Raw genomic sequence first — 21448 nt, 5'->3', positions numbered from 1 at the left:
GCATTTTCTAGGATGAGTTTGTGAACTTAAATGTCCGACTTCACAGGCTGCCAGCAGCCAGGAACAACTAGTGTTCAAAATACTCCTGCGATTCATATTCTTGTGGCCGTCCAGGTTGTAGATCTGTCCCCACCCACTACTCGACCACAGGCGGCTGCCGACCGCCAGGCCCTCTCCTTGTTACCAGCATGGTTCACAGTGCTCAGGCCTTTTCTCTCTTTTAAGCAGCTCATGTCCGCCTTGACTGCATTTTCACTCCTATTAAATGTGGAACATGTGAGGTTCCCAGGATGCTTTACTTCAGGCTGTCCTCACCTGGGCATGACCCCTGGACTGCGCCTATGAGAGCTAAACTTCCTCCCTGGCCTCGAGGGCAAGCGAATGGGTGCGTGCTCAGGACTGAAAATCCTTAAGTCATTAAAAGGAGACAGCAAGCCCTGCCTTTGGAAAGTGGGACAGAATAAACTTGTAGCAGACATTTGTAGGTTTTGATGGACCTAGTAAACTATAAGTATCTTCTCATCAGCGTGAAACACAGAATTAAAGGACGGTTAAAGTAACTCCCCAAAGCATTTGCTGAATGTCTGTTGTATGCGGAGCACAGGGAAAGCAAAGATGAGAAGACCATACATCATCTCCTACTATGAGGCTCCTACAACCTACTGTAGTCCTACACAGTCTCACTGTGACAGGGTCATTACCCAGGAGACACAGAAGCAAACCACGAGAAGGTCACAGTCACCAGCAATCAGCTACGCCTCGGAGAAGAAAGAAGAGAGTTTCAAGAAGTGCTGCAAGAGGCGGCATCTATCTCCAGACCAGAGCGTAAGGGGAAATGGCATTCAGGATTTGAATACCAGAGCTCACCATTTCACTTCTGCACTCATAGCATCTATCTCCAGACCAGGGCGTAAGGGGAAATGGCATTCAGGATTTGAATACCAGAGCTCACCATTTCACTTCTGCACTCATAGCATCTATCTCCAGACCAGGGCGTAAGGGGAAATGGCATTCAGGATTTGAATACCAGAGCTCACCATTTCACTTCTGCACTCATAGCATCTATCTCCAGACCAGGGCGTAAGGGGAAATGGCATTCAGGATTTGAATACCAGAGCTCACCATTTCACTTCTGCACTCATAGCATCTATCTCCAGACCAGGGCGTAAGGGGAAATGGCATTCAGGATTTGAATACTAGAGCTAACCATTTCACTTCTGCACTCATAGCACAGTACCTCAAAGGCATAAGAGGCAGCCCCCAGAGATGAGGCCAGGTTTATTTGAAAGGGGAGGGTGACCCGCCTGGGCAGTGAGAAGGTGAGACGGTGTCGTTTGCACCCTGGGGCCCATTAGACTCCTTTTATATGGGGCTATCAGGGGTGGGCAGCCAGATCCTTTGTGTATTAGGTGGAGACTCGAAGGAGGAAGGGGGAAAGGGTTTGCGTGTGGCTGGGTTAGGCCCCCAAAGACATATGGTCAAAACAAGATCAAACTAGGCTAGTTAAAATGAAAAATTCCTTCTGCAAAACCTTTGCTAAACAAGGCACGACAAACTCTTCCCCACTATCTCTCAAATAAATATAATACTTTGTGCTAGATGACGTTCAAAGAAGGGCAACAGAAAACTAGTCTAATGTATTTAATTTGTTAAGGAAACTCTTGTTAGATGGAGAGAAAAATAGAGTGGAAATCCCCCCACTGATTTCAAAAGTTTAATAATAACTCTGTTTTTAGATAAGGCTTTTCAGCTTACCCAACTGCTACCGTGTAATAACATCCCCCATTTCAGTGTGAGGGCTAGCACAGAGGCCCAATCGCTGCCCCAGCCGTCCGTCTCTCACTCCCCAGGTCAGGCATGCAGGCATCTGCTCACTCGTGTTCTCTGCGCAACTATGGTGAGCACAGCTCTGTTCCTGCCCCACGAACTACACAGTCTGAGATGATTTAGACACCAGCCAGGGAGGCAGCCAAGGAAAGCACCAACTCTCGTCCAGTCGGGACAGAAGGAGAATCAGGATGCCCGCGAGTGTGAGCACCCAAACGTCTGAGGAAGAAGGTTTGCTGGAGAAACCGAGGCCTGCACTGAATCTGAAAACACTGAAGGACGCAGGGGGTTGGCCAGAGGAGAAGAGAAAGCTGTCTCAAGCATGAATTTCTATCACGTCTACCTTTCCACTTTGAACACATGGCTGAACTCCATTTCTGTCTCTCCCTCCTCACTTGGTTGGTTTATTTCAGACCCTCAGCCTTGTCTCCTGGAAGACATTAAGAAATGAATTCTCCATGGGGTTTTAGGTACCATGGTAAGTTGAGGCCTCCTGAGAGCAGAAATTAGAGGGTGACCCATTCATTACAGCAGACTGCTGTGGTGCCCGGACAGACCTTTCACTATACACAGCCTAGCCAGGAAAATCCTCTGAAAGTGACTGCCGTGAGGTCCCAGGCCTCAGAGACGCTCTCCAGTCTCATCTCTGACCCCTCCCCGCCCAACCTGCCAAGAACACATACAGACCTGCTACTAAGTTGAATTTCAACCATGCGGCTTTATGTCAGGAGTCGTTCCTTACACAGGCATTGGTGCTAAACACATTGCATATATCGTTAGCAACCAGGATGGTCAATCTTGTAGAGAGATCAACCAAAGCAGGATAATTCACTTTTATACCGCTTCATTTTTATGCCGTTAGAAGTTATCTTACAGCACAACACTTTAACCTCAGATAGACATAATCATCACTCCCATTCATTGTTCTCCGAGAAAAATCCATAGTTACTTATTTTCAACAAAGAAGGAATTTACCTTATAAATTTCAACAACTCGTCACCGAAGCATTCTTAGTCTTCCTGCAGCAGACAGTGGGGATGAGACCCGTGGAATGAATTTATTCTCTCCCACCTCCCGTCAGAAGAGGGAATAAATACTCCAGACGAGTGAAGTAACATTTCCAAAATGACACAGGAAACTGGCAGCAGAGCTGAGCCTACTACCTGGAACTCAGATCCTCTGGCTCTCCATTTATTTATTTATTTTTTTCATCTTAACTCTTTGGCCCCAGACTTCTGGTAGTTTATAAACATGGTTTCTCCCTGTAACTGAGTGTATTCTGTCCCAAATAAGTACTATGTAGTCATTTGCAAGGGAGAAAGAAGTCATATAGCAACAATTAAAATCACCGATTCCTTTCTATCCAATTTAAAACGTTTCCCCCTTCTCAGGGCCTGTATCCTTACCTCTTTCACTTCCATTCACTTTCTTAATAGCTCTCTCCCCATGAGGTGTGTGTTGGAAAGAGTCCCCAACACAGAAGCAAATCTGCCCCCCCCCCCATTCTCTCAGCATATTCATTGTTACAGGACTTATACTTTGAAGAGTGGAAAACAGCACATGGATTCTGTTTGTTTTATTTCCTGGGGACCACGCCAAGGTTCTGCAGAGAGCAGGAGCATGTTTTGTCCTCTTAATGACTTAAAAAGTCTCTTCCCTTCTTGATCAGCAGCAGTCCTTTGCACTGGTACAGCCCTTTCTGCAAGGGCAGCTAGAAGGCCTGGAAGGTCCCAGCCCTTCAATGGCTACTTTGCATTATGTGAGTGGCAGCTACCTCATAAACAGGGCAGCCAAAGCAAAGCTGGGGCCTGTGTCTCCAGACAACAGGGCACTCTCCTAACTCTCAGACCCCTTGGTGACAGTATGTGGTCTGGGGTTGGCAGTGGGAATGTGGCCTGGGGAAGACAGGTTTCCACATAACCCTCCTCTTAAGCAGGAGTTCTAAAGTGGCCTCGGGCTCTCTCTGTCCCCACACCAGCCAGCCTTTGATGCCACCTCACCTACCCTTTCTGAACAGGTGTGCTTTAAGAACAAAAGGTGTCCCGGAAAATGCCCATTCCGTCCAGAATAAGGACAGAAAGGTACAAGATCTCTCAGGCACATTAAACGCAAATCCATTTTTACTATTGCAACACTGAGGTGTGTATTATAAGATTTGCAGGCAATCATTGAGTCTCTTAGGGACTCCAGAATAAAAGAATAAAAGCCAACAGTAATTCAGGTGAAGGATGTAGCATTTTCATCTCCCTCAAATGCTATTTGAACTTAATTTCCTCCAATATAAATGTGTCTGATTTCACTTATTCTATTGGAATATTATACAAGATTTTATACAGTTGGGCACACAGAAGTCTTCTTTCTGTAAGCCGTGTTGGCAGCATCCCCCTCTACATCTATAGAAGGCCTACGTGAGTCAATGGTAGGCGAATTTTCCACACACTGATATTTAAAATGAAATAACCTTTCACGGACTGGGGGAGAAAGTACAACGCAACACAACTGTATTATTTAGAAGTTATGAAAGCCAAATACTAGTCCAGTTACAGAGGATTCATTGCCGACCTTATTCCACAGCTGGAAATTGGTCACAAGTGTCACTGGTTTGCAACACTGAATATGGTTGAGAGACACAGTGCAGTCCTTCTGTGTTCCAAATGGGAATGACATTCACCTGTGGATGCAAAATCAACAGGCAACCCTTGACCAGCTGCTTCAGCAATGATAAGCTCTCACAGAGACAAATCTATAATCAGAGGTGCAACTTGGAGTCTTGGCAATGAGCAACTTTAAAGCTGAATAAAACCACCTATGGGACTGACTCTCCTTTGGATTCTTTTTGTATGACTTCAGAGCACATTAGGTCTAACTCATGTCTTTCTCTGCTCCTCTTGGGGAATAAAAAGAGAAAGAGGGAAAAACTTCCCATAAACAGATGACCATCTAGTAAACAGATGACCAACTACACAAAATGTCCTCAGTAGGTTAGGACAGAGTTTGGATAAAGGGTCCCTAATTCAATGCACAGTCCCTGATTTAAGGACAAAATTGGGTGGTTTATCTTCCTAAGTAAAACTGCAATTGTAACATCAGAAGAATTCTAACACAAAGCCTCTGCTTATAGATATTTTATGGGTATACCTTTTTTGACCCTGTATTAAATATTTTGTGGTTTGTGAAAAGTAATAAAGATTTAAGCAATTGTATTTAAGAAAGAAAAGGAACAAATTGTCTACTTGATGTAATAATAATACATAAATAATAAAAACAGCTTTCCTATTTTATGAGTTTGTTTAAAATAACACAGATTAATTTTCAGTTTCATGAGAATTTCACATCTTTATTTTACCATTTCTTTTGATCTGAGTCAGTTTTTACTTTTCTCACAAGAAATGGCATGACAATTTGGTAAGAAATTTTTATTTGTATTTGCTTTTAGCTCATAATCTGTGATATTATTATTTTTCTTACAATTACTTAAACAGGACCTCTTTAAAAAAAAAGAAAAGAATTTTTCCTCACCTTTCTTCTTACCCTCTCTAGTCAAACTACCAAATTGCTGTGACTTGAATGTAAAGATTACTTTTGGGAAGTTAATTTAATGCCATGACATTCTAATCCTGAGTTGACAATGAAGAAGAAATAAATAAACATTTATTACACTCTGGTTTTTTTGTTCATGAGGCCCAGAGATAAATACTGAACAAAGAGAGCTATCAGATGATGTCATGGTCCACAAAAGATCATGAACCAAGGACAGGGACCCGCAGACAGTAACACATGGACATCACTCAACATACAGTGCTGGGAGAGCTGGAGGAGAGAGAGGCCCAGACAGCCTGTGGGGACAGAGGATGGATGATGCAACTGACTCATTTTGTAGATTTGTGGTTCTCACATTTTAGATTAAATTCGTTAGAGCTAGAATACAGCACTGCTTTCTCAGAGAACCACAAGCAGTGTTATCACAGATGTGATCCCATCTGGACTCAGATGTTCCTAGGACCACCCCTGGGGATCACAAGGATAGGAATAAGACCCGGGAAGCGGATGAAATGCCAGGCAGAGAGGACCATCTAAAACACCACAAGCAGGCCAGCACGTAACGATACAGAACAGCCACGGAACTGGAGGGCAAAGGCAGCAGAGATGTGGGCAGGTGTCTGCTCAGGAAGGCTTGGCTTGCCCTGTGAAGAAGTTTGAGAGTGATCCTAATCAATATAAGTGTTTAAAACAATAAGAGGGAAGGAATCCAGTCCAGGAGCCGAGCTGGCTGCGCCCTCCACAGCAAGCGTCAGCAGTGCAGGGCGAGCTCTGGACAGTTCGTAGCCCAGGCAGCAGCTCCCACTCGGCCGGCCCTCCACGCCGCAGGGGCTGCCACCACCGCACCACACCCCCCCCCAGCACCGCGCCCCCGGCCCCGGCCTGGGAAAGAGCGGCTGGCGTTCGGCGCAGAGAGCACTTCAGAACCCAGGCTGCTTCTGGAGCCTCTCTGTGGATTCCCAGGGGGAGGAGACAAGATGGCTGCCTGAAGCCAGCTTTCCACAGAGGCTCCCATCCAGAAGGAGAGTTAAAGGACAAAAATTCAGCAAGTAACCTGGTGGATTTGAGCTGCAATAAGAGAGAAGGTTGAAGAACGCACGTCAACCCCGCTGAGGCCAGCTGCGACCAAAAGGATACAAACAAAAGGTACAAAATCCATCACCAAGCGGACGGGAGTCCCCTCCCCCATGGGAACGGCTCAGAGTGCCCCACAAACAACCGGTCAGAGTTCAAAGGTCCTCCCACTACACTCCTCTAAAAACTGGACCTACCTCCCCTACTAGGGTGCTACGGTGTCCTCCTGCCAGGCATAAAACTGTATAAACTGTATATAGTCTCTATCTGGAATTCTGAGCTCCCAGCGCTCCCCTCCATTCTCACTCTGGGGTCTAGAGGCCAGTCCCCCAGGAGTTCAGAGTCTTGGGTGATTTCTCGAGGGGTATGGATGGTGCCTGTACTGCAGCTGGTCGGAGCCGGATCAGGGGCACAGGAGTGAGGAGAGGACGGTAGGCGGAGAGGGGACCGCACCAGAGCAGTGGTTCCCTGAGGCACAGTGCGACAGCCGTCTTTTGGTAATAATATGGCCAGGCATAAAACTGTGTAAAACCGTGTGTGTTCTTTGCCCACAACCCCGGGCTCCCAGCGCTCCCCTCTGCTCTCGCTCCAAAGTCTGGAGGCCTGACCCCCAGGAGTCCAGACTCTTGGGCGATTGTTCGAGGGGTGTAGACAGTGCTGGGCGGCAGCCGGTAGGTGCAGACTCTGGGGCATGTGAGCGGAGAGAGGACGGTTGGCTGGAGGGGAGATGCACCAGAGCAGCGGTTCCCTGAGGCATAAAACAGCAGCCCTCTTTCGCTAGCAATACAGCTCACTACCGAATATTCTGAAACCACACCCCCTATCTCCCTGGGCAACCAGAGACTACAAGTATAGGATTTGCCTGAGGCAACTCCAACTTGCAAATCGGGGAAACTCCCAGGGTGCGGCTGACACAGAGGTCCGCTTTACTGAACCTAAGACGCACCTGGCCCTCAGGGATCATCAAGTCTATAGACAATACAAGAGCAAAGACAAGCTGATTTGAAACTCAATTCAGCTTTCCTTCTGCAGGGGAACCGCAAAGTTGTTCTGTTCTGTTCTGTTCTGTTAGTAACATTAATCAGGGGCGAGACTGGACCTGAATGAAAACCCCCCAACCTTCATCAAGAGCCCGAGGTTGTCAGGCCTCACCTCCTCCTGCTGGAGAGAGGCAGAGCGCAGTGGCCTGGCAGACTTCCTTGTGATTCAGGCAGGTGCAAACTCCTGGAGTACCGGTTCAGTACAGGGAACTGAGTCAGCCAACTGCAGGGCTATCAGTGACTGGGTGTGACAGAGGTGCAAGGTGGGAAGGAGGCATCAACCTTCCCAGACTGATCTATTGGATGGGTGACACCTCCTAACTCCACGCAGCACTGGAGCAAGCCACACCAGAGTAGTCGCCAGACCCCTGTGATCCAGTTCCCAGAGACCTCTTAAACTCTCTCACCCGAGATAGGTGCAGACTGAGACAATTGATTTGGACCTTTTGAACTGAACCAATTTCCTGAGGACAAATCAGGTGGTGCCCTGGGTGCATGGTGGAAGGAAGGTTTGATTTTCCTTTTCCAATTGTTTGCCGGTGGTGGGCGGGGTGACTTAATTGCTGATATTTCTCCACAGCTGAGACTTCAATCCAGAGCATCTGTTCCACTAGTGGAACAGAAACCAGTTGAAAACAAGACAGAACCACTTAGCCCCACCACACAAGACAGGGCCCCAGTTTCTCAGGCCACAACACTGTATAGGCCCTCAACAAAGCCCCAGGGGAAAAAAAATCAAAGGGAATAAAACAACTATGGGGCGGAATCAGTGGAAAAACTCTGGTAACATGAATAACCAGAATAGATCAACCCCCCCAAGGAAAGATAGGGCAGATGCAATTGACGATCCCATTCATAAACAACTGGCTGAGATGTCAGAAATCGAATTCAGAATTTGGATTGCAGACAAGATTAACAAAGTGTAATTAGGAATTCGAGGAGAAATTCAAAAGTTGTCTCAAGAATTTAACGAATTAAAAGACAAAACCACCAAAGACTTAGACACACTGAAGCAAGAATTTGCAGCCCTCAAAGATATGAAAAATACAGTAGAATCCCTCAGCAACAGAATGGAGCAAGCAGAAGAAAAGATTTCTGACATCGAAGATATAGCCTTTGAATGCTCCCAAACTCTCAAAGAGAAAGAGAAATGGAGAGCAAAAATGGATCATTCTCTCAGAGAGCTCGAGGATAATTCGAAGAAGGTGAATATCCAAATCATTGGAGTTCCTAAAACAGATGAAGAGGCCCTTCTGCATGAAATTATGAAAGAGAATTTTCCAGACATGCCAAGAGATTCTGAAATTTAGATAACAGAAAGCTTCAGAACTACAGCATGACTCAACCCCAATAAGACATCCCCCAGGCATATCATAATTAACTTCACTAAAGTTAATATGAAGAAGAAAATTCTCAAAGCTGCCAGGAGAAAGAAAACCATTACCTTCAAAAGAAGAATATTAGAATGACTGCAGATCTCTCTGCTGAAACTTTTCAAGCCAGAACAGGGTGGTCACTGACTTTTTAATCTCCTAAAGCAAAATAACTTTCAACCCAGGATCTTGTATCCAGCTAAACTGAGTTTCAATTGTGATGGAGAAATTAAATACTTCAATGATATTCATATGTTGAAGAAATTTGCCATAACCAAACCAGCTCTTAAGGATATTCTCAGACCTATCCTTCATAATGACCAACCCAATCCTATACCACAAAAGTAAACTCACTCAGAAACTTCGGATCAAACTCCAATTTCCACATTGGCGAAAGGATTAAAAATGCCCACTGGACTTTTAAAAACTCAATACCCAAAATCTCACCAGACATATCAATATTCTCCATTAATGTGAACGGCTTAAACTGTCCTCTAAAGAGGCATAGGTTAGCTGATTGGATACAAAAACTCAGGCCAGATATTTGTTGCATACAAGAGTCACATCTTAACTTAAAAGACAAATACAGACTCAGGGTGAAAGGATGGTCATCCATATTGCAGGCAAATGGTAATCAGAAAAAAGCAGGTGTTGCAATTTTATTTGCAGATAAAATAGGCTTTAAACCAACAAAAGTAAGGAAGGACAAAAATGGTCACTTCATATTTGTTAAGGGTAATACTCAATATGATGATATTTCAATTATTAATATCTATGCACCCAACCAGAATGCACCTCAATTTATAAGAGAAACTCTAACAGACGTGAGCAACTTGATTTCCTCCAGCTCCATAATAGTCAGAGATTTCAACACTCCTTTGGCCCTTTTGGATGGATCCTCCAACAAGAAACTGAGCAAAGAAATCTTAGATTTAAACCTAACCATCCAGCATTTGGATTTAGCAGACATCTACAGAACATTTCATCCCAACAAAACTGAATACACATACTTCTCATCAGCCCAGGGAACTTACTCCAAAATTGATCACATCTTAGGTCACAAGTCTAACCTCAGTAAATTTAAAGGAATAGAAATTATTCCATGCATCTTCACGGACCACCATGGAATAAAACTTGAGCTGAGTAACAACAGGAATCTGCATACTCATACAAAAACATGGAAGTTAAATAACCTTATGCTGAATGATAGCTGGGTCAGAGATGAGATTAAGAAAGAAATCGCCAGGTTTTTGGAACAAAACGACAAGGAAGACATGAACTATCAGAACCTCTGGGATACCGCAAAGGCAGTTCTAAGAGGGAAATTTATAGCACTGCAAACCTTCCTCAAGAGAATGGAAAGAGAGGAATTAACAACTTAATGGGACATCTCAAGCAACTGGAAAAGGAAGAACATTCCAACCCCAAACCCAGTAGAAGAAAAGAAATAACAAAAATTAAAGCAGAATTAAATGAAATTGAAAACAAAAGAATAATACAACAGATCAATAAATCAAAAAGCTGGTTTTTCGAAAAGGTCAATAAAATAGATAAACCTTTGGCCAACCTAATCAGGAAAAAAAGAGTAAAATCTCTAATCTCATCAATCAGAAATGTCAAAGACCAAATAACAACAGACTCCTCAGAAATCAAAAAAATCCTTAATGAGTATTACAAGAAACTTTATTCTCAGAAATATGAAAATCTGAAGAAATTGACCAATACTTGGAAGCATGTCACCTTCCAAGACTTAGCCAGAATCAAGTGGAAAGGTTGAATAGGCCAATATCAAGTTCTGAAATAGCATTAAGCGTACGAAATCTCCCTAAAAAGAAAAGCCAGGGACAAGATGGCTTCATGTCAGAATTCTACTAAACCTTTAAAGAGTAATTAGTACCTATATTACTCAACCTGTTCCCAAAGACAGAAAAAGAAGGAAGACTACCCAACATGTTCTATGAAGCAAACATCACCCTGATCCCAAAACCAAGAAAAGACCCAACAAGAAAAGAAAATTATAGACTGATATCACTAATGAATATAGATGCAAAAATATTCAACAAGATCCTAACAAACAGAATCCAGCAACACATCAAACAAATTATACATCATGACCAAGTCGGTTTTATACCAGGGTCTCAAGGCTGGTTCAATATATGTACATCCATAAATGTAATCCAGCAAATAAACAAATTAAAAAACAAAGACCATATGATTCTCTCAATCGATGCAGAAAAAGCTTTTGATAATATCCAGCATCCCTTCATGATCAGAACACTTAAGAAAATCGGTATAGAAGGGACATTTCTTAAATTGATAGAGACCGTCTACAGCAAACCCAAGCCAATATCATATTGAATGGAATTAAATTGGAATCATTTCCACTCAGATCAGGAACCAGACAAGGCTGCCCATTGTTTCCACTGCTCTTTAACACTGTAATGGAAGTTTTAGCCACCGCAATTAGGGGAGAAAAGGCCATCAAGTGTATCCATATAGGGTCAGAAGAGATCAAACTTTTGCTCTTCGCAGATGATATGATTGTATATCTGAAAAACACCAGGGACTCTACTACAAAACTCTTAGAAGTGACCAAGGAATACATCAGCACCTCAGGTTACAAAATCAACATTCATAAATCGGTAGCCTTTATATATACCAACAATAGTCAAGTTGAAAAAACAGTTAAGGACTCTATTCCATTCACAGTAGTGCCAAAGAAGATGAAATATTTGGGAATTTATCTAACAAAGGACATGAAAGATCTCTATAAAGAGAACTATGAAACTCTAAGAAAAGAAATAGCTGAAAATATTAACAAATGGAAAAACATACCATGCTCATGGCTGGGAAGAATCAACATTGTTAAAATGTCCATACTACCCAAAGCAATATATAATTTCAACACAATCCCTATTAAAGCTCCACTGTCATACTTTATTTTTTTTTTTTTTTTTGGTTTTTTGGCCGGGGCTGGGTTTGAACCCGCCACCTCCGGCATATGGGACCGGCGCCCTACCCCTTGAGCCACAGGTGCCGCCCTCCACTGTCATACTTTAAAGATCTTGAAAAAACAATACTTCGTTTTATATGGAATCAGAAAAAACCTCGAATAGCCAAGACATTACTCAGAAATAAAAACAAAGCAGGAGGAATTACGCTACCAGACCTCAGACTATACTACAAATCGATAGTGATCAAAACAGCATGGTACTGGTACAAAAACAGAGAAGTAGATGTCTGGAACAGAATAGAGAACCAAGAGATGAATCCAGCTACTTACCGTTATTTAACCTTTGACAAACCAATAAAAAATATTCGGTGGGGAATTGATTCCCTATTTAACAAATAGTGCTGGGTGAACTGACTGGCAACCTGCAGAAGACTGAAACTGGACCCACACCTTTCACCATTAACTAAGATAGACTCTCACTGGATTAAAGATTTAAACTTAAGACATGAAACTATAAAAATACTAGAGGAGAGTGCAGGGAAAACCCTTGAAGAAATCGGTCTGGGCGAGTATTTTATGAGGAACCCCTGGGCAATTAAAGCATTTTCAAAAATACACTACTGGGACCTGATCAAACTAAAAAGCTTCTGCACAGCCAAGAACACAGTAAGTAAAGCAAGCAAACAGCCCTCAGAATGGGAGAAGATATTTGCAGGTTATGTCTCCGACAAAGGTTTAATAACCAGAATCCACAGAGAACTCAAACGCATTAGCCAGAAAAGAACAAAGGATCCCATCGCAGGCTGGGCAAGGGATTTGAAGAGAAACTTCTCTGAAGAAGACAAGCGTGCGGCCTTCAGACATATGAAAAAATGCTCATTATCTTTAATCATCAGAGAAATGCAAATCAAAACTACTTTGAGATATCATCTAACTCCAGTGAGACTAGCCTATATCACAATATCCCAAGACCAGAGATGTTGGCACGGATGTGGAGAAAAGGGAACACTTTTGCACTGCTGGTAGGAATGCAAATTAATACATTCTTTTTGGAAAGAGATATGGAGAACACTTAGAGATCTAAAAATAGCTCTGCCATTCAATCCTATAATCCCTCTACTGAGCATATACCCAGAAGACCAAAAATCACATCGTAACAAAGATATTTGTACCAGAATGTTTATTGCAGCCCTATTCATAATTGCTAAGTCATGGAAAAAGCCCAAGTGTCCATTGATCCACGAATGGATTAAGAAATTGTGGTATATGTACACCATGGAATATTATGCAGCCTTAAGGAAAGATGGAGACTTTACCTCTTTCATGTTTACATGGATGGAGCTGGAACATATTCTTCTTAGTAAAGTATCTCAAGAATGAAAGAAAAAGTACTCAATGTACTCAGCACTACTATGAAACTAATTTAGAGTTTTCACATGAAAGCTATAGCCCAGTTACAACCTAAGAATAGGGGGAAGGGGGAAAGGGAGGGGAGGGAGGGGGGAGATGGGTAGAGGGAAGGAGATTGGTGGGATTACACCAGCGATGCATCTTACAAGGGTATATGTGAAACTTGGTAAATGTGGAATGTAAGTTTCTTGGCACAGTAACTGAGAGAATGCCAGGAAGGCTATGCTAACCAGTGTGATGAAAGTGTGTCAAACGGTCTGTGAAGCTAGTGAATAATGCCCAATGATCATATCAATGTACACAGCTATGATTTAATAAAAAAAAAAAAAAACAATAAGAGATCAGATGTGCTTTATAAGCTTTCATGATAGTGGGTTTTTGGAACAAAGCCATGAAGAAATAAAAAAAATCTTTTTGTTGTTTTGAATATAGGCACTAATGTCAGAACACAATGATTTGAAATGCCCAGCTGTGTTTTTTTGTTTGTTTGTTTTCTTTCTAAAATATTATTGCTTACTATTTGAGGGTATGAGATGATGCCAGGTGACCCATAAATACTGCAGACACCATCTATAGCCAGACAGAAGAGGGCTTCCGGGATGGTACCCACATTTCTCACTCACCCTCACAATCCTGCCACCCAGGTGAGACCACTCCTGGGAGATGTCAGTTAGCATCGCAGGAGAGCCCCACACAAAGTAGCCGCAAAAGGCTGTCATAATTGGGACGTATCTGAAACAGTTAAGTGTTATCAGTCCTAGGAAAAAGTCAGAGGATCCCTCCCCTTCGTCCCACACCACCAGAGTGAAAGCACAGCCAGGGACATGCAGACTGTGGCCAGGAATGAGGGGCTGAGTCCACAGCCCCGCCTACCCCTCAGGCAGATTAGTGACCTCCTGGAAAGAATTCCACAAAGCAGTGAATGAAAAATGATGTAAATAATCATTATGTGCTTATTTAAGTGTCCTGATGATGTGTCATCAGCAATACTTTTATTTGATATAAACTAAAAAAATTAATTACCTTTTCCCATAAACTAAATATGTAGGATTTCTATCAATGATTTACAGCAAAAACACATCATTAACATTGTACTTAACCTAATGGAACATATATCCTGTTTTCGCCAGTTTGTATGAAAGTATCTACCTTTGTTTCACTACATACTAATTAAATTGAAAATAAAAATTTGAGCTCTAAAAGAAAAAATAAACTTTATTTTAAATTTAATTAGATGGATACTATTTGAATGAAGGCTTATACCTAAAATATGACAGTGCATGCCAAGGAATTATTCGGTCCTTGGCACACCTTCTTTTAGTAAAGATTTAGTAACCATTTAGCAATGTAGCTGAGCCTAAAGAGATTCTGCTGAAGTTAAGTAAAAAATGTTAATAAAAACTGAATTAAGAGCAAAGAGAATTCTTACTGTATTTCTTCAAGCTTTCAACGTAATCGATTGTAGCATCTCTGGGAACATAAGTCTGGTAAAAAGAAAATATTTCAGTTCTGAAGAATTTGTAAACCATATTTACAAAGTGGTATCAGCCACTTTGAGATTGAGTCTTAAGCTGTCATCGTGGGTAGAGCACCGTGGAGTCACAGCTCACGGCAACCTCAAACTCTCAAACTCTTGGGCTTAAGCAATTCTCTTGCCTCAGCCTACAGGCACACACCACAGCGCCCAGCTGTTTTTCTGTTGCAGTTGTCATTGTTGCTTTAGCTGGCCTGGGCCGGATTCGAACCCACCAGCCTCAGTATATGTGACTGGTGCCCTACCCACTGAGCTACGGGTGCCACCCTCAGCAAAAATATTTTAAAACATTATATACTCAATCATCTAAAACCTGTGAGAAGCCTCTTTCTCTTCAAGATGATGGCCAACAAAGACTCACACACTGAAAGATAGTGTCCCAGTTTAACAAAATATGCAGTCTGAGAGCCTTATTAATTGCGAGGCCCAGGCTGAAGCAGGATTGCTTGAAGCCAAGAGTTCAAGACCAGCCTAGCCAACATAGTGAGACCAGATCTCCAAATTTAAACTAAGAAAATGCCAGGAAGGCTATGTTAACCAGTGTGATGAAAATGTGTCAAACGGTCTATAAAACCAGTGTACGGTGCCCCATGATCGCATTAATGTACACAGCTATGATTTAATAATAAATAAATAAATAAAAATTAGCCAGGTGTGGTGGTGTGGTGGTTTAACCTTCAGGAGGCTGAAGCAGGAGGATTGCTTGAGCCCAGAAGTCCAAGTTTTAAATGAACTATGATCACACCACTGCACTTTAGTCTGGGAACACAATGAGATCTGGTCTCTGAGAAAAAAGGAAAAAAAAAAAAAAGAGGCCCATTGCAAAGGAGAATATTCCGTATTGTCTCTGTGGTTAGATAGAGTGAATGTTTGATAAGCTAGTGACAACATCTGTGAATAGTAACAGATCAACAATGGGAAGTAACAGAGAGGTTTTGACTCTTATGAACTCAAACTCATTTCCCTTGGCCTCCTAGCATGCACCTGTGCTGTCAGAACCCTGGCTTCTCACTACCCAGCAGACCCATGCCTGCCCGACCCCTGCTGGCTTTCCCACCAGCAGCGCCCCTGGCTCAGCCTTGCTGCTGAGCTGGTGATACTCCTTGTGTCAGATTCCTCCTGTGTGACTCTGAAGCCTTTTCTAACTGGTCCATCTTTGTCAGGTTCCCTCCATTCCCTAAATCGCCTCTGAATGCACACCCAGAACTGCCTTGCTTTGCTCATGACCGCGTGGAACGCCTTTCTGACGCTCTGAGTAGGTTCCTTGGGAAAAGGGATTTACTCACAAGTATTTTTAGAATTCACTTTGCGTCGCTACCATGAGAATCACAGGATATCACATCAATGCTTAGCACTGAAATCTTCTTTCAGTAGAATTTGATCTGCAAATGTACTCTTTGCCCCAGGAAAATTTGTGAAGAGGAACACGATTTTGATAACCAAATTCCCCAAGTGGCTGCCTTTTGATACAGTCAAAAAGGAAAAGAATGTTCTGTGTTAACCAAGGGACATTTTCATAGCCTGCAAGAGTTTATTTGTAAATAAAATACAGTGTCTTCTGTCTGCCAGTGAATGATCTGGATCTACTTCCTAGCTAAGTGAGAAGAAAAGTGTAGCTTTTGAAAGAAAACAAGACCAGATGAGTTCTTGGTTCTCATTTTAGCTCTAATCATGATTTATGTCAAGCATCTAGGGGAGTGTCATGGAGTCTGTAGATAGCTCACAAATAATGGTGAATTATCTGTCTATAAATTTCCCTAAAAGTCGATCATGGTTAAACTTAACCTAAAAACAAAGTGGATATTTCAGATTGTATATGAAACCCATACATTGTACCCCTTGATTGCACTAATGTACACAGCTATGATTTAACAATAAAAAAAAAATTAAAAAAAAAATAAAAACAAAGTGGATAGAATCATGACATTATAAGCCACGTTACCCCCAATTTAACAGCATCAACCTGGAAACCTACATCTAGTTTTGAGAGGAATTAAACTAATACAATGTTCCAAAATAAGAGAACGTCCTCCCACTTAGAAAACCAAGCTAAGCATGACCAGTGTTCACCTGCTACATACGCAGCTCTCGTCCCAAAGGAGAGGAGGAGAGAACTTTCTGAGAAAGGATCCCCTGCTTGCTAGCAGCCAACACATTCTACCTGGTGATTAACAGAAGTTCTGGGAAGCAATATCTAAATGGAACTTAGAATACCCAGAGAAGGTTCTACGAAGTCAACAAATATTTATCAGACTTTTCCTTCAGGAAACCAGCACTAAACAATAAACAGTTTTGAGCCTGTAGGGTGCCAGGCACTGTGCTAAATGCTGGAAATGAAATAGTAAAACAATAAAGAGTCCACAGATCACAAAAACACAGCTAGGAAGAAGAGCACGGAAGCACAGTGGCCTGATAACTGCACATTAAATACACTGGGTACGGATATATTAACTTTTTTAAATTGTCAAGTTGAGGAAGAACTCAAAGGCCCATCAACCCATGACTGGTTTAACAAACTGTGGTATATGTGTACCATAAGTACTATTCATAAAAAGATGGAGACTTTACACCTTTTATGTTTACTTGGATGGAGTTGAAACACATTCTTCTTAGTAATGTATCACAGGAATGGAAAAATAAATATCCAATGTACTCAACACTAACATGAAACCAATGTATAAACAATCACATGCTCATATGAACAATAAAACACAAATATAGTCTAATGCAGGGGCACAGAGGGAAGGGAAGGGTTGAGGGGGGATGACAATTGGCAGCTGGACGGAGGGCAGGGGGCGGGATCTCACCTGATGTGCACAGAGTAAGTGTGTATAACACGCACCCTGGGTGAGGGGCTCTTCTGTAAATGGAACTTTACCCTGGACGTGAGAACAATGTAATCTGAAAATGTGTACCCTCATATTAATTTGAAATAAAAAGTAAAACAAAATAAAACAACCAAAAAGAAAATTGAGCTCAATCACCTGGCTATGAAGACTGTATTTTGTGTCCATATGACAGCCCCATGAGGTGCACACCTTGAACATCATGTCAGGGCGTGTCCAAGGGAGTGTTTCTGAATGAGATTAGCCTGTGAATCCGTGGATTTAGTAAAGGAGACTGTCCTTGCCCATGCAGTAGGCCTCATCCAATCTGTGGAGGGTCTGAACAGAACAAAAAAGCAGAGGATGAAGAATTCCCCCTCCTGCTTCCTGCCTGTTTGCAAGAGCTGGAGCTTTGGTCTTCTTGAGTCCTCTGATTGGGATTTACATCGACTCTGCGGGTTCTCAGGCCTAGAACTTGGCCAGGAATTACACCACCAGCTCTTCTGGGTCTCCATCTACAGATGGGAGATGATGGGACTTCTTAGCTTCCATAATAACATGAGGCAATTCCTCATCATAAACCCCTCATGTTACAATAAATATAATGAAGATACTTCCTTACTATTGTATAATGAAGGACCAATAAGGATATAAATAATGATTCTGTTTTTCTGAAGAAGCCTAATTCACTAGGTTTAAAAATCAACCCACTTCCAATGGTCATGAACGAAGTCACAGCAAGCTGACACAAATGCCTTCCTAGAGTGAGCAAGGGAAATAACAATTCAGGAAAACACCTTTGGAGTGCTGAGAAAACTCCAGGCAGAAGTGGACTCAGAAGAGCTTTTACTAAAATCACAGAGGCGATCCCTGAGCCCTGTCCCAGAGGAGCCAGATCAGCACCAAGCCAGGAGGGGCTGCAGGGCTTCCTTCCACTGTCTTAGGGCCTCTGCCAAGCTACGGGGTGACCAGCAGTTTGAAATAGAAAAATGGAGACAGAAATAAAAGGAAAAATAAGATATGCATAGATAATAAATAAGCCAATAGCAACACTTTGTGTAGCTGAGTCAGAAAACATTTTAAGAGCAGATCGGCACTAACAATCCCTGTGACTGACATGGCTATGTTCCCACACACATGCTCCGGGCAAAGGCTCTGCTCAAGAGCCAATAAAGCATTGGTGTGAGTCCAAGCATGTTTACCTAGCATTTCACAGCCCAATTTTTTTTTTCAATTTACATTTATAATTAGCATTTTCCCATATTGTTGGAATCTCTGCAAAATAATCTGATAAACTAGAAAATATACAAAAAATAGAAATGGACAACTCCCCTTAATAATTTGGTGCAATTTATAAGCAGGCAAGAGAACTGAATAGAAATTCTTCTGATGAAGACAAATGGCTAACACACACATGAAAAAAATGCTTATCATCCCTAATCATCAGAGAAATGTAAATCAAAACCATCCACCCGGAGATACCATCTCACCACAGTGAGAACAGCCCACATCACAAAGTCCCAAAGCTGCAGTTGCTGGCGTGGATGTGGAGAGAAGGGAATACTTTTACACTGCTGCTGGGTCTACAAGCTAATACAAGCTCTACGGAAAGAAGTACGGAGAATTCTCAAAGATCTTCCACCGATCATCCAATCCCATTACTGGGTATGTACCCAGAAGAAAAAAAAATCATTTTACCACAAGGACATTTGCACTAGGATATTTAGTGCAGCTCAGTTCACAATTCCTACGATGTGGAATCAAGCCAAGTGCCCATCAACCCATGAATGGGTTAACAAACTGTGGTATATGTATACCATGGAATATTATTCAGCCATAAGAAAAGATGGAGAGGCTAGGTGCAGTGGCTCATACCTGTGATCCTAGCACTCTGAGAGGCTGAGGCGAGTGGATTTCTTGGGGAATCCACCTCAGGAAAAAAGCAAGACCCCATGTCTAATAAAAATAGAAAAACTGAGGAAAGAGGATCACTTGAGCCCAACAGTTAGAGGTTGCTGTGAGCTATGATGTCATGGCACTCTACCTAGAGTGACAGCTTGAGACTCTGTCTCAGAAAGAAAAAAGTAATGAAAAGATAGAGACTTTACATCATTTGTACTTACCTGGATGGAGCTGAAACACATTCTTCTTAGGAAAGTATCTAATAAGAAACCAATGTATAAACAACCACATGCCCACATTAAGAGAAAAACACAATTATATTCAAGTAGGGGGAGGGAAAAAGAGGGAGGAAGCCAGAGAGAGGAAAGGGGAGGAGGGGAAGGGGTTGGTAAACTCTCACCTAATGCATACAATGTAAGGGTATACAGCACACCCTCTGGGTGAAGGGCTCAACTACAACTTGAACTTTATCTTAGAAACACACATAATGTAACTTAATCTTTGGTACCCTCATATTAATCTGAAATTTATTTTTTATATGCTACAAACCAGGAAAAAGAAATACTTTGGTACAGATTCTTCCAAATACACCAGTTTGAAGGTCTTATCTCAGAACAATTAGGGTACTAGAAAAGAAAGAGGAGAAGAAAAAAACATTAGAACTAGACCTAGATTATGAGAGATAGAACGTTAATCTCCTAAATAAAGGTGTTTATATATACATAGTATTAAATGAAAGCACCTACCACAACAGAGTTGCATCTGAATTTTACATAGCATCTTAATACAGAAGCATCTATATTTATTTACATTAAAATATTTATTTATAGTTCATACAGAGCATGTATTTACTAGAATTCTTCTAAATTGGCCCTGTCATCTTTTACTGCTGTCTCAAAATAAAGAACCTCTTCTGGTATTATTAGAGAGGGGGAATTGCAAGGCAGAACTCCCTGGGATGGAGACCGTTTACTGTGACTCCAAAGGGATTTATCTTGACTGGCACCTTGTCAACAGATCTTAGAGAAAAATGCTACAATAGCTTCGTACGGGCCACTCCAGTTCTTACCTTTCACAGAAGTCCTTAGCTAAGAGGCTGCCCTTGTCACTCAAGAAAAATATCCCTACAGAAAGACACCCTTGGGGATGGCAAGCCAGAGTGGACTCAAGCAGCTGTGCCATCATCACACTATGATTTTTTGTAGAGACAGAGTCTCACTTTATGGCCCTCGGTAGAGTGCTGTGGCCTCACACAGCTCACAGCAACCTCCAACTCCTGGGCTTACGCGATTCTCTTGCCTCAGCCTCCCGAGTAGCTGGGACTACAGGCGCCCTCCACAACGCCCGGCTATTTTTTGGTTGCAGTTTGGCCGGGGCCGGGTTTGAACCCGCCACCCTCGGTATATGGGGCCGGCACCTTACCGACTGAGCCACAGGCGCCGCACTACACTATGATTTTTAAAATGACACAAATACAAAAGGGACCGCAAGTATATCTCTTACCAATATTATTGATATAACAACTCTTAAATTTATAGAATTTGAAATCATTTCTAAAGGACAAAAGAGGGTGCATATGGCATTTTTATTTTAGTATTAAAAAACTAACGTTAACTAAAGGTTCATAGCATAATGAATGAATTACAACACATACATAATTTGGTTGCTCCAATTATATTTATTAGCATAAATAATTTAATGTATCCTATTCTTATATGACTATATGTGATAGATTTGTAGCAAATTATTAATGAATATAATGTGTTGATTTTCCCCCTATTTTTCTCCCTACGTTTTTGTCTACCAAACTTGTATTAGTTCTGTAATAAAAAAAGAATACTTGTAAAAAATGCCTGATAACACAGGAAAATAAATACTAATTTATGAGGGTGACTGAAAAAAATCAGGCCATGAAAAACTATACATGATTAAAATAGAATGTCTTAGTCCACAGTAAAAAGAACTAGAGG

General features: G+C 42.0%; 1 protein-coding gene across 1 annotated transcript in view; it reads right to left on the bottom strand.

Moving 5' to 3' along the window:
* LHFPL6 (LHFPL tetraspan subfamily member 6) overlaps positions 1-21448 on the bottom strand; it is a 298609-nt gene that overhangs the window by 139978 nt on the left and 137183 nt on the right. The window lies entirely within an intron of this gene.

Source organism: Nycticebus coucang, chromosome 15 (assembly GCF_027406575.1).
Source record: "Nycticebus coucang isolate mNycCou1 chromosome 15, mNycCou1.pri, whole genome shotgun sequence".
In the NCBI taxonomy this organism is placed as follows: Eukaryota; Metazoa; Chordata; class Mammalia; order Primates; family Lorisidae; genus Nycticebus; species Nycticebus coucang.
Note: the sequence above shows the minus strand (reverse complement) of the source record. Positions and strands in the feature narration are given on the sequence as shown.